General features: G+C 39.3%; 2 long non-coding RNA genes across 2 annotated transcripts; one reads left to right on the top strand and one right to left on the bottom strand.

Annotated features, from left to right (window-relative positions):
• Positions 1-1,312: 1,312 nt before the first annotated feature.
• On the top strand, positions 1,313-4,983 carry LOC132459166 (uncharacterized). The gene is made up of 4 exons (XR_009526121.1): positions 1,313-3,148; positions 3,277-4,109; positions 4,439-4,635; positions 4,867-4,983. It is a non-coding gene; the product is annotated as an uncharacterized LOC132459166 (long non-coding RNA).
• A 489-nt stretch (positions 4,984-5,472) lies between these two features.
• Positions 5,473-8,635, bottom strand: LOC132459165 (uncharacterized). Its single transcript, XR_009526120.1, has 5 exons — positions 8,045-8,635; positions 7,165-7,293; positions 6,408-7,048; positions 6,104-6,305; positions 5,473-5,610 (listed from the first exon to the last, which is right to left on the bottom strand). It is a non-coding gene; the product is annotated as an uncharacterized LOC132459165 (long non-coding RNA).
• Between the last annotated feature and the right edge of the window lie 2,720 nt (positions 8,636-11,355).

Here is an 11,355-nt window from a genome sequence, read left to right as displayed (position 1 = left end):
CTGCTAGTGTCTATAATACAGTAATATTTTCTGGGACGCGGGAAGTCAGTCCGAGTGGGGGGTGCTGAGAGAGAGTCTATATAATGACGTCATAATAAATGCTGCGCAACATCCAATATTTACAGAGACGAGATGAAGGGTGACGTCACATTCAGGGCTCCGCTCTGATAAACACTCTTCTGGTGTGTAAAAAGACTAACTCTGCCAACTAGCCACTGTTATTCACAATCGTCAGCAAGTAAACGATGTGGAAATTAGAGTCAACTCGGCTGATACTGTGCTGAATTTCACACACTAACAACATGCCGACAAGCTGTTGCGGTCCGGGATTATACACAGCGTTATAACAAGGATTCAGGAGGTTATTTCTAAAGGTTTACAAAGGAAAGTGACAGTAAAAGAAAGTCTTCATTTTCCTCCAGAGTTAAGAGTTGTCTGATATGAGGAAAGTGACGATTTCTCCGTCAAGTGAACCGTCCGTCTTTGCTCTTTTTTTGCCAACCAGTTTACGTGCGGGATTCCAGAATCAAAACGATAACTACAACAGATGTTGAACACCAACATGCTTATGTAAAATCAGCATAGTACCATATTCAGCTATGGACAGATCACATACGGAATGCAGGGAATTGGATGTCTGGCTGGTATTTTCATCGCGAAGTTTTGCCTTCTTGGGGCCAAAAAAATCGGAAAATACTTATTTTCTGTGACCCATTGCACTTGTAACAAGCTTGACTTTTCAAATTTTCCCGTCGCGCACATAGCATTGTTCTGCGTTGTGCGTCATAGCCTACGTCAGCCTACACAGACAATGTCCTAAATAAAATGAAATGCTAATATGATAAATATAACAAAAACGGTGGATGTCAATAATTTCATGAAAAATCATGTTGTATGATAAAATTCTACTCTAAAAAAAAAAAGTATTGATTTGTTCAGAAAACGTTCTCTCTTGTAGTTACAGCCAGGGACAGCCAGGGGGGTGCTGCAGCACCCTAAGCACCCCCACTTCCCGCGTCCCTGAATATTTTTGTCGACATTATCAAATGGAAGAACTTTTATTTTGAAGAGCACAGGGCAACAAAGCACACTAGCCAATAAGAGGACCCGCCCACCGACGGACACCAGATATTGAGTGGTAAATTCGTTTTTTTTAAGTAAGAACGAAAAAACGAATAAACGAACTGAAATTTTGATTTTCGTTTTTTGGAAAAAAAAGAAAAAACGAAACAACGGCTTGTTTTCTGGTTTCTGAATTGTGTCAATTATTCCCAGAAAACAGTAATAAAACGTACCTTGCTCCTCTTGGGTCCGTGTACTTTGCGGCCAATGGATTTTCGTTTTGAAATGAGAAAACCAAAATCGGGAAACGAGCTGTTTCCCGATTACCATATAGAGATAGGAAAACAAAAATCCGAAAATGACCCATTTTCCGAATTTTGTTTTGATAATAGAAAACGGAAAACGGTAAAACGACCAGTTATCTGATTTTCTTTGATGTGCTTAAACATTGACATCGGGAATTAAAATACTGCGTGGAAATCTTCTTTCTCAATTTTGCGAAGATTTTGTGTTGTGACCCGGAAGTTCCTCTCACAAGCTTAACCGTTACATTGCATGGAATGGAAATGGAGAGCTTCATATTGTTTCGCGGACCCAAACGGCTGACTATGAAGCAAGAGGACATGTCTGCAGACAAAATTTGCAGGATTTTTCAGGTGATGTTACTTTTCAACTTATAATTGACACTTTTATCCATTGCAAAAAAAATGCTCACACAGTTCACAGCGCCTTAGCTTGGTGGCATGTCATTCTACGACAGGTAGAATGAGTTAATGTTAGCATAGCCGCGGCTATTTTTTGAGCGCAAAATAGTTTTTTGACTTCCCACATGCAATTTTACAAACGGTAACATTAACATTTTGATTTTAACATTAACTCATTTGTTGGAGAGACTAGTGATGTACTAGTAGTGGTAATAATACTAGTTGACATGACATAACTGTTTAGGGATGTTCTCTCAACTAGATTGATTAGTTAGCATAGTTCGCTAAATATCTAACTGCCAGGGCTCGCAAATATCTAGCCACTCCTTCATCCACAATGCCGTGTGAAAGACGTTGTTGTCACTTGTCAGTCACAGGACACATGGTGCTAAAGAAGCCGTCAGCTTTACTATCAGGGAATGTGAACAAGGTAGTTTGCCACACCAGCTGGCGAAAGGAAGACTATATTGTGTCATGGTGTGGTCAATGGTTGTTTGACAATAAAGAGACATTTTCAACCATCCACTAAAACAATGGCTAAGAAGCCCAAATCATTTCTGTTTGATTTGAAAAGATAAGAAACATTTGTATTCAACCAAACAATAGCTAAAAAGCCCGAATTCTTTTTGGGATGATGATATATTAATGTTCCATATGGAAAAGCAAAGAGAACTGCTAAAGACTTGGCGCTCTGAGATTCTTCTGAACAAACTTCTGAAGAGTGCGTTACAAATAAAATTAATTATTATTAAAGAACTGCTGAGTTGCAGCACCATTGTTTTAGTTTTTCATTAATGAAAAAAGAAAACATGTTAAATGTATATATCCGTCTTTTGTCATGATTAATATACAGAGAAAATCGGTAATATGTGATAAATCATGATTAATCCACAGATTAATCCACACTTTTTTTTTTTATCATTTCACAGCCCTAATATATATATGAATTGTTTTAAGTATGTTGACCTGTGATGTATATTTGTTATGGAAACACGGGATTAGTAGTATTTGTACTATTTAATTACAATGTTTTTTAATCCTTTATGGTATTTTTCATTTAATTCTATTAAACAGGTCAGTTGCAGCAGTCTTTATATCACGGACGACTCCAACACGGCAATATTTCCAGAGCCAGCAGGCCATTTTTCAATAATTAATCTAACTAATCGCAGTCATTATGAGGTCCACGGCGATGCAGAGCACCTTCCACCCGCTGCTGGTGCCCCTGCTTTTGGGTTCATGCGCCGACCCTCACCGGCTTCTGCTTCTGCCACATCTTTTTCTGCGTCTGGTTTTTCCACTGAAACACCACCACCACCACCACGAGCTGGAACTCCACGAGCTAGTGGAGCTAGCTTGTTCCAGGGAAGATCATTCCAAAGGTTACTTGTTAAATATGTAACTTGTTAAATATGTAACTGATCTCTGCTGCTAAAATCTCGTCCTATAATATATAAATATCATTTTAGGCCCATAGGTGTGATTTTAAGACGGTCTGATTTATCCCCAGGTCAATCCATCTGGCAGAAATTGTTAATGAGAAACTCAGTCCTTCCAGGACAGTAGTTGTGCGCTTTTTGGAAGCTGAGGCCTGCGTTGAACGAATTTCGGCCAAAGTTCAAGATGCCGTGGGCTCTGATGAGCCTATTACCTTGACGGACACCCAAGGAAACGAAATAATGGACTCTGAGGGCACAAGAAGTAAGTTGTATGATCAGAAACTTGCTTCTAATTTGTGGTTTCTAATAAACCTTAATGTTGATTTTAAAGGAGTCATTGATTGCAAAAAACAAATTTACCTTGTCACAGTTGATTAACGACAGTTCAGTGGGTAAAATGTACATACAATGAACCCTTAAAGTCCATTGACACTTCTTTCATATGCAAATCTCACAATTAGAAACCGGTAGGTATGTAAAGCAGGATTTGCTAAGAAGATGTAGCTGAAAAGGTGCTGTTCTGACCCTTTGTTCATTACAACCGCAAGCTGTAGTATTATGTTGTTGCTAACGTATCCTCCCTGTTTCTATTATCGGTAGATGTGATGGTTTAGTTTATTGGCAATGTGGCTAACGTTATTTCATGTCCCTGACTGTGTTTCATTCAAATAAATAACACGTGTTTGTTTACAGCCCAACCAATGTTACATACCCTATTCGGAGACCGTAAGGAACCGTGTGAAATACCCCCAAAAAGTCAATGACCCCTTTTAAAAACAGAAGTGAAGTTAATGTTTTCTGACTTCTTAGGTTCCCAGTTCTGGAAACAGAACTCAAGAAAAATATATGCTGTGCCTGAAAGTGACTTTGTGGAGTTTCAGAATGGGAGAAGAGCTAAAACAAGGTAATACAACATTTGATCTGTAGGCAAATTCATATATGAACTAAAACTTCCTGAAGGAAATACCAGTGTAATGCAAAAGTTAAGAAAGGAAAAAGAAAGTAGAGTGGAAGAATAATTATTATTTGAACTTAATTTGGTCTGCTTTTTTGAGTGATGATCATGAATGAAGTCATTATGATTCAATTATATGACAACAATGTCTCATAGGTTGACGCTTTTACAGAGTAAATTAAGATTTATAAAATATTCAGAAAGATATTCAAACATTTGTTCATATGCACCATTTGAAAAAAATCTTTAATCCTTTCTTTTCTGTTCATACATTTAAGTCGAAGGGATGGAGATTCAAGCCTGCAGGAGGTCCTTGGACGTGTTGACCAGCTGAAGCAAGCCGCCGGGAGTCTCCAAGAGGTCACTAATTCAATCAACCAGCTGTCTCAGCTGGCCAAGTCTCAAAAGGAGGAGATAATGGCAAATGTCGGTTTGCAGCCCTTAAAGGAAGCCTTTGCATGTCTTGTGTGTAAAGGTACGTGTAAGATATGTAACAGTAGGTCATTCTACAGTACAAAACATAGCCGCCTGCCACCCTCAAGCACTGCGCTGACCAGCTGTCACGGGTGTTCATCGCCATCTTCAACATTCACTCTGCGATAAAACACACTTCTGATTGCTTAGTTAATTTCCTTCTATATTGCAACTAACAATTAAATGTTATTTTCTGCATCAATTTATAATATACATTTTTTTAACCTTGCAGCTGTAATGGCAGATCCCATGTTCGCCACATGCTGTGAATCGATAATTGGATGTCGTACCTGTGTGGAGCTGTGGTTAGTCACATCAGACCACTGCTTGAAATGCAGGGCAGGAGACTTTGAAAATAAAATACATGAAGTGAAGGGTCTCTCTGCTGCCTTGTCACTTTTCAAGGAGAGAGAAATTGATTTGATTTGATAGATAATTGTTTGTTATTGTTTGTTATGTTTACATTACTGGAACTACCTCAGTTTGTTTGTTGGATGTTATTATGGGTACATGACCAGAAAGATGTTGTTTGTTGTAATGTTTATATTGTGTGTGACCGTTTTAAAAAAAAGAAAAGAAAAAAAAGACAACTTCCACTTTATCATTGTTGTAATAAAATGTTATTTTTGGTATACTGCTTCTTCATTGACCATTGCAGGTCACTGTGTAACAGGTCGCACATGTCTTGAGGTTATATCAATCAGAGACCTCACTGCATTTTTAAAAGGGCCATAGTTATGGTTAACCACATTTTGGAAGAGGGATAGCAAATCAAAGAGAGAACCAAACTCAGTTTCAGTCCATTGTTGGGCTTCTTCAGAGGGGAAAGGATCACTTCCAAAAATGGATTCTCTTTTCAAGGCTGATCCCATTTCCTGCTGATACAGGTCAGCTGCAACTGCACCGACTGGCAGAAGGTCCTCAGAAAGTTTTGCAGGACACCCTTCTTTAGCCAGTTCGTTTGGTATTCCCCTTCCTGCAAGACAGTAAAGTGAGTAGTGAGATTAAAGGGGTTACACTTGTGGGGAGGTAATCATTTTGCCAATGATGTTTTGACTTGTTATTTTAGTTGTCTTTCACAGCATATTGGAGTTGACAATAATGACAGCTTCATTCAGATGGGGGTCATTCCTACAAAATTCACCCAATGTAAATGCCCTCAAATTAAAGATGAATGTCTGTGCTTTGAGCATGTATTCATTTACATTCAACTCCAAACCTGTAGAAGTCATCTAAAAAAGCAAGAACATGGTCAACGTCCAAAAAACTTGATTCTAACTAATAACATGTTTTACTAATTGAATCTGCCCCTCTACAGAAAGTACTGGATTTGCAGTGTTGCAATTTGAGCTACACATTTGTGAATCCATTTCAGATTGAACTCTACAATAGAACATCAAAATTAATTTACACTGCTTTATTAGCAAGTTATGCCTGTAATACCGCCAGTAAAATGAAATTAATCATACCTGGGATCCTGTGTGCATTCCATGCCTGTACATTTGTGATGCCAATCCTAGCCAGCTGGCATGTCAGGTTTGACACACAATACCTGGATGTGTTGTCCTCCATGTCCAGTTCCTCCTGGTCCACCAGCTGTACCAGAGCTGTCTTCAAAGGGTAGTTGACTCGAGCATTCACCTCCGACCACATTCTCTCTATCACATGGTTCTGTGCAGGTTATAAGGATATTGTCAGTCTGCCTGCCCTCATTAGAAATACGCCTCAATGGCAAGAAACCAGGATTAATTTTTAACAACACATTTATTTTACCCTTGTAGAAGGTGTCTGAAGGTAGGGCTGCCTTTGAGTATTGTGTCGATGTTCTGCCAGTTTTTCCTGGATGAATAAAGCCAGATAGAATTCTTTCCCACAGTCAACTCTGACCTGGTCCCATATTCCATAGGAAAGAACAGCAGGCCTGAAGATAAATCACCGACAAACGTAAAATATACATAAACAGCATCAGTCTCTTAGCCATGGCCAGCTAAAGTGACAATTACATTTTTTTGTCAAAATTGGAATGATATCAATAATAGTAAAACTGGAAAATTAACTAAGAAACTGGAAGAGGGAAAAAGTTTTTTGTTTTTTCCAAATTAATTATTTCCATATTACAAATCTAGGTTTTAACCTTTTTTAATGTACTTGTTCAAGTCTGGGTCATCCTAAGGAGACAACTTTGGGTTCCACCTTACAAAGTCTGTGAAGTTAATTTACCGGTACCCTTCCTCATAAATCACGATGTTGTTCTTTATTGGCATGGTGGAGTGACCGACCACCTTCTTGCTGAAACCATCGATAGCCATAACATGAGTCACTCCAAACATAACAAGCTTCTCATTCTGATCTACATGCAGCTTGTGACCCATGTATTCTGCATTGTAGGGTATGGGGTTCAGATTCCGGGCACCCTAAAATATAAGAATTCCATTATAATAAAAACTCAATAATCTTTCATTCGTATGATTAGAATCTCAACACGTATGTTCTATTGAAATGTAGAAAACACAATGCTATTTGACCTTACCTGCTGTCTTGCAATGTGGTAGGGTTGATGAATACTTCTCAACACATTGCCCACTCTGCCTTCAGAAGCTTTAACCCCTTTTGCGGATAGATATCCAGTCATCATTTTTCGACCAAAAGACGATCCAGTCTGGGGGGGTGGGGGGGGGGGGGGGGGGGGTGTAGGTATGATGTTTAGCATACATAATATATATACATATTATAAAACAATTGGGTTCTATCGAGTTATTAAGCCGTTTCTGATTGGACGAGAGACGTTCCATGAGTTGGAATATCCCAGGACATCCCAACTCGGACTTTCACAGCTAATAATAAATCACTCTGCGATGAAACATTCTAAAGCGCGCTGATGATAACTGTTAGTTCTTGTAATTCCAAACCAAGACGTTGACTGGAACTATTTTTTGTTGCGGAGAAACAATGGTGAAATTAACATTTTTTAAATCAATAACTTTGTGTTGAAATGTTAATTGGTTGAATATAAAATTGTTTTATAAAAGCAATATAGTACTCGTGCGAGTGGGGTAGGTAAGGGATATTGTTACCTGCTGTTACCTACGGCCGAACACCACCCGTGGGAATATCCCTTACCTACCCCACTCGCAGCCTACTATATTGCTTAAATATATATATTTAATTATAAATAGTAAATCATCTTAGTTTAAATTTAAGATTAAGACGTGCATTTTTTAAAAATACAGAAATATTTCCTGTTGATTAACAACCAACGTGTTTATGAATTAAATCCAAAAATTGCATTAGCACCAGTCAGATGCCCGACTTTGCATATAACTGGTCAGCTTTTTATGTAAGAGTAGCATTCCTTTGTATGCTTAACAAAAGCGGTAATCGTGAAAGGCGGATGATAAAAAAAAACCTACCTCGAGAATACCTTCAGCGACTTCAACTTCAAGTTGACTATCAGGGCAGAAGTCCCTGACAAGCCCCTGCTCAGCACACCACCTCCGCACATTCCTCTCGGAAAACCCCCGTGTAGTTCCAAACTGGGTGCATAACGCAGTGGCGATATCCCCACAGGACATTCCATTATTTCGGTGTTCTGAAATAAAACCTGCATATTCGTGCAATGCCATTTTGAGGTGTGTCTCAAGGATGTCTGGCTCCAAATTAAATACACCGCCAACTACTGATAGCTTGGCTCCAAATTAAATACACCGCGCGCCAACTACTGATAGCTTCCGGGTCACAACACAAAAATATTCGCAAAATTGAGAAAGAAGATTTCCACGCAGTATTTTAATTCCCGATGTCCATGTTTAAGCACATCAAAGAAAATCAGATAACTGGTCGTTTTACCGTTTTCCGTTTTCTATTATCAAAACAAAATTCGGAAAATGGGTCATTTTCGGATTTTTGTTTTCCTATCTCTATATGGTAATCGGGAAACAGCTCGTTTCCCGATTTTGGTTTTCTCATTTCAAAACGAAAATCCATTGGCCGCAAAGTACACGGACCCTCTTGCTCACATTCGAGCAAGGTACGTTTTATTACTCTGTCACAGAATAATTTACGCAAGCAGAAACCAGAAAACAAGCTGTTTTTTCAATTTTTCGTTTTGACAAGAAAACGAAAATCAAAAGTGCAGCTCCTTTATTCGTCTTTTCATTTTGTCAAAAAAACGAAAATCTAAATTGCAGTTTGATTATTCCTTTTTTGGTTCTTACTTAAAGGAGCATTTCACCGGTGGAGGCATGAATATGTATTGAAATTGGGTCCTATATGTAGTCGAATAATAAAATAAAATTTGGTGCCGTCTTGACCGAGAAAAGGCAGAAAGTGACTTTTTGGCGCTTGTGGATTGAAGACAACAACTCCCACCATGCACCACGATGCCCAGCTTCGCTGGCCACTCCCGCTTATCTAGATCTCCGCCTATCGGACACCTGGCTGTTCCATCTACCAAGCTGGTACCGCAAGACTGCTTGAAAATCATTCACACAACATTTCTAGTGAAGAGTGGTTGGTGAATGTAAATGTTGGTGAATTAGTAGTGAATAGAAGTGAATTAGTCCTCGTTTGTATTTCTTTCGAAATGGTGAACTTTTACATGGTGCCATCTTCTATGTCAGATCCAGTACCTTCCGCCATTGTACTTCCGTTTTATCAACAGCCTCTGTTAGCTTAGCTTCAGACGCTGTGGATGTTAATTTCTGCTGGTGAAGTCCCACCCACTGGCACTGCTCTAATAGGTCTGTAGCGTCAGTGGGTCCCACCCCCTATAGAGGGGTGGGACTAGTGCTTGTAGTCTTACGAGAATATTCCCCTCTTACACTATTTAGTTCTGCGCAAAAATCGTCATATTGCGTGATCTTAAACAGGAAGTGTTGGAGATCGATACGGATCTCTCCAGTCTCTCCAGAAAATAAGGGAATGATGCACGACCATTCAAAAATATGAGTGGGTTTCTAATGATACAAAGCTTGATGGAAAAGGGTGAAGTTTCCCTTTAACAAAACGAATATACCACTCAATATCTGGTTTCCGTCGCTGGGCGGGTCCTCTTATTGGCTAGCGTGCTTCGTTGCCCTGTGCTCTTCATAATAAAAGTTCTTCCGTTTGATAATGTTGACAAAAATATTACTGTATTATAGACACTAGCAGACACAGAGGACCACACCACCCACAGTCAAGACTGACACGGCTTCAAATAACAATAATAGTATTCATAATCATTTGAAAATGAGAACTTATGAAGTTATGATGACTTCAATGCAGTTGATGTTTAGCCACAGTTAATACATGCAGAGTAGACCTGAGGGCTTTACTACGACATCATTGTCCGGCTCTGAGCTTTGCTCTATGTGTGCGTTCACATCAAAGCAGATGCGATAGCGGGCTGCTGATTTCCTCACAGCCTGAGAGCTAGGGGGATTACAAGTGATCCCAACACATTTCTGACAGCTGAACATTGCGCATCTGTTGACCTATATCCATTTACAGTAAACAAATATTTTTTTCTTTTTGAAAGATATTTTATATTGTTTTCATATTATTATTTACTGACGGTGATTACAGAATACAAGTGTGTTTTATATTGAAAGCGAGGCTGGGTGTGCCTATGAATATACTGTAGGTTACAGTGAGTTTTTTGAGGTGCTGTACAAGCAAATCATATTGTCTACTCTGTACAGTGACAAAGAGTGTACAGTAACCCACTTCAATATCGAATAGGCTACTGTAGCCTGCACTATAGGCAAATGGTTTTGCTCTTTGCTCATGGCAGTTGTGACAGTCATTTTAACATGTCAGCAGGCAACCTTCACTCATTCCAGGATGTATTATGCTTTGTCCTATAGCCTACTTGGAACGTGTTTTGAAATGGATCTATAGTAGCCTATAGAAATGTGCCAGCTGGAATGCAAAGCAAACTCTCCCTCAAATGCACATTCGTGGAAGTCTTGTATTGTCATCCCAGTGTATTGTCAATAAAATGTATAAGAGCAGAGCTGTACAACTCGCAAAGGTGGCTGCGCCATAGTTAATGGGGGTTGAGATGTATTTTCTTTGTATTTGTACCACGTTGGTGGTTTTAATGTCGTTTTTAAATCCTCTTACACAGTTGATTTCATTGCTGCTTTAATCCGGTCTTGCTTTGCGTGCAATTCGTTTTGTTTTCAAGCTGGTTTGCTAAAGAGGCTATGTTGCTAATGATGAATAGCCTGCTACTACTCCCCCTCGTGGCTCGACAGGAACACAAATGGCAAACTGGAAGTCTGGAGCAAGGGAAATACGTCAAGTTCTCACTGAAGCTGATCGTTCGTACCAGCGTATCATCCAAATGAATAGCAGCATAATGTTCTATACATCTTTAATAGACGGGTCTTTTCAACGTTCCTTTCACTTGCATGGGCACTTCACAACTTCCGGCGGTCAATTATTTTTGGATAATTCATTGGCAACGGATGATTAATGACCGCTGTCAAGGTAAACAAAATGACTTTTTGCCTTTGGTAACACTCCGCACGTAGTCCGGTAACTTGTAACTTGTCAATGTAGGGTGTGTCCCAATTCATGAATTGGGACACACCCTACATAAGCGGGATATGTATCTATGTATGTATCAACCCAAGCGCTGTCGGTTGCTAAGCGACGACGTCAACGTCTTGGGCGGACTATTTCTCTGCTGATCAACACTATGAATGCTGGTAACAAATACATTGTAAATAAATTG

The sequence above is a fragment of the Gadus macrocephalus genome, chromosome 6, assembly GCF_031168955.1.
Source record: "Gadus macrocephalus chromosome 6, ASM3116895v1".
NCBI classification, from domain to species: domain Eukaryota; kingdom Metazoa; phylum Chordata; class Actinopteri; order Gadiformes; family Gadidae; genus Gadus; species Gadus macrocephalus.
The sequence above is the reverse complement of the archived record's forward strand: the minus strand, read 5'-3'. Positions and strand labels throughout refer to the sequence as shown.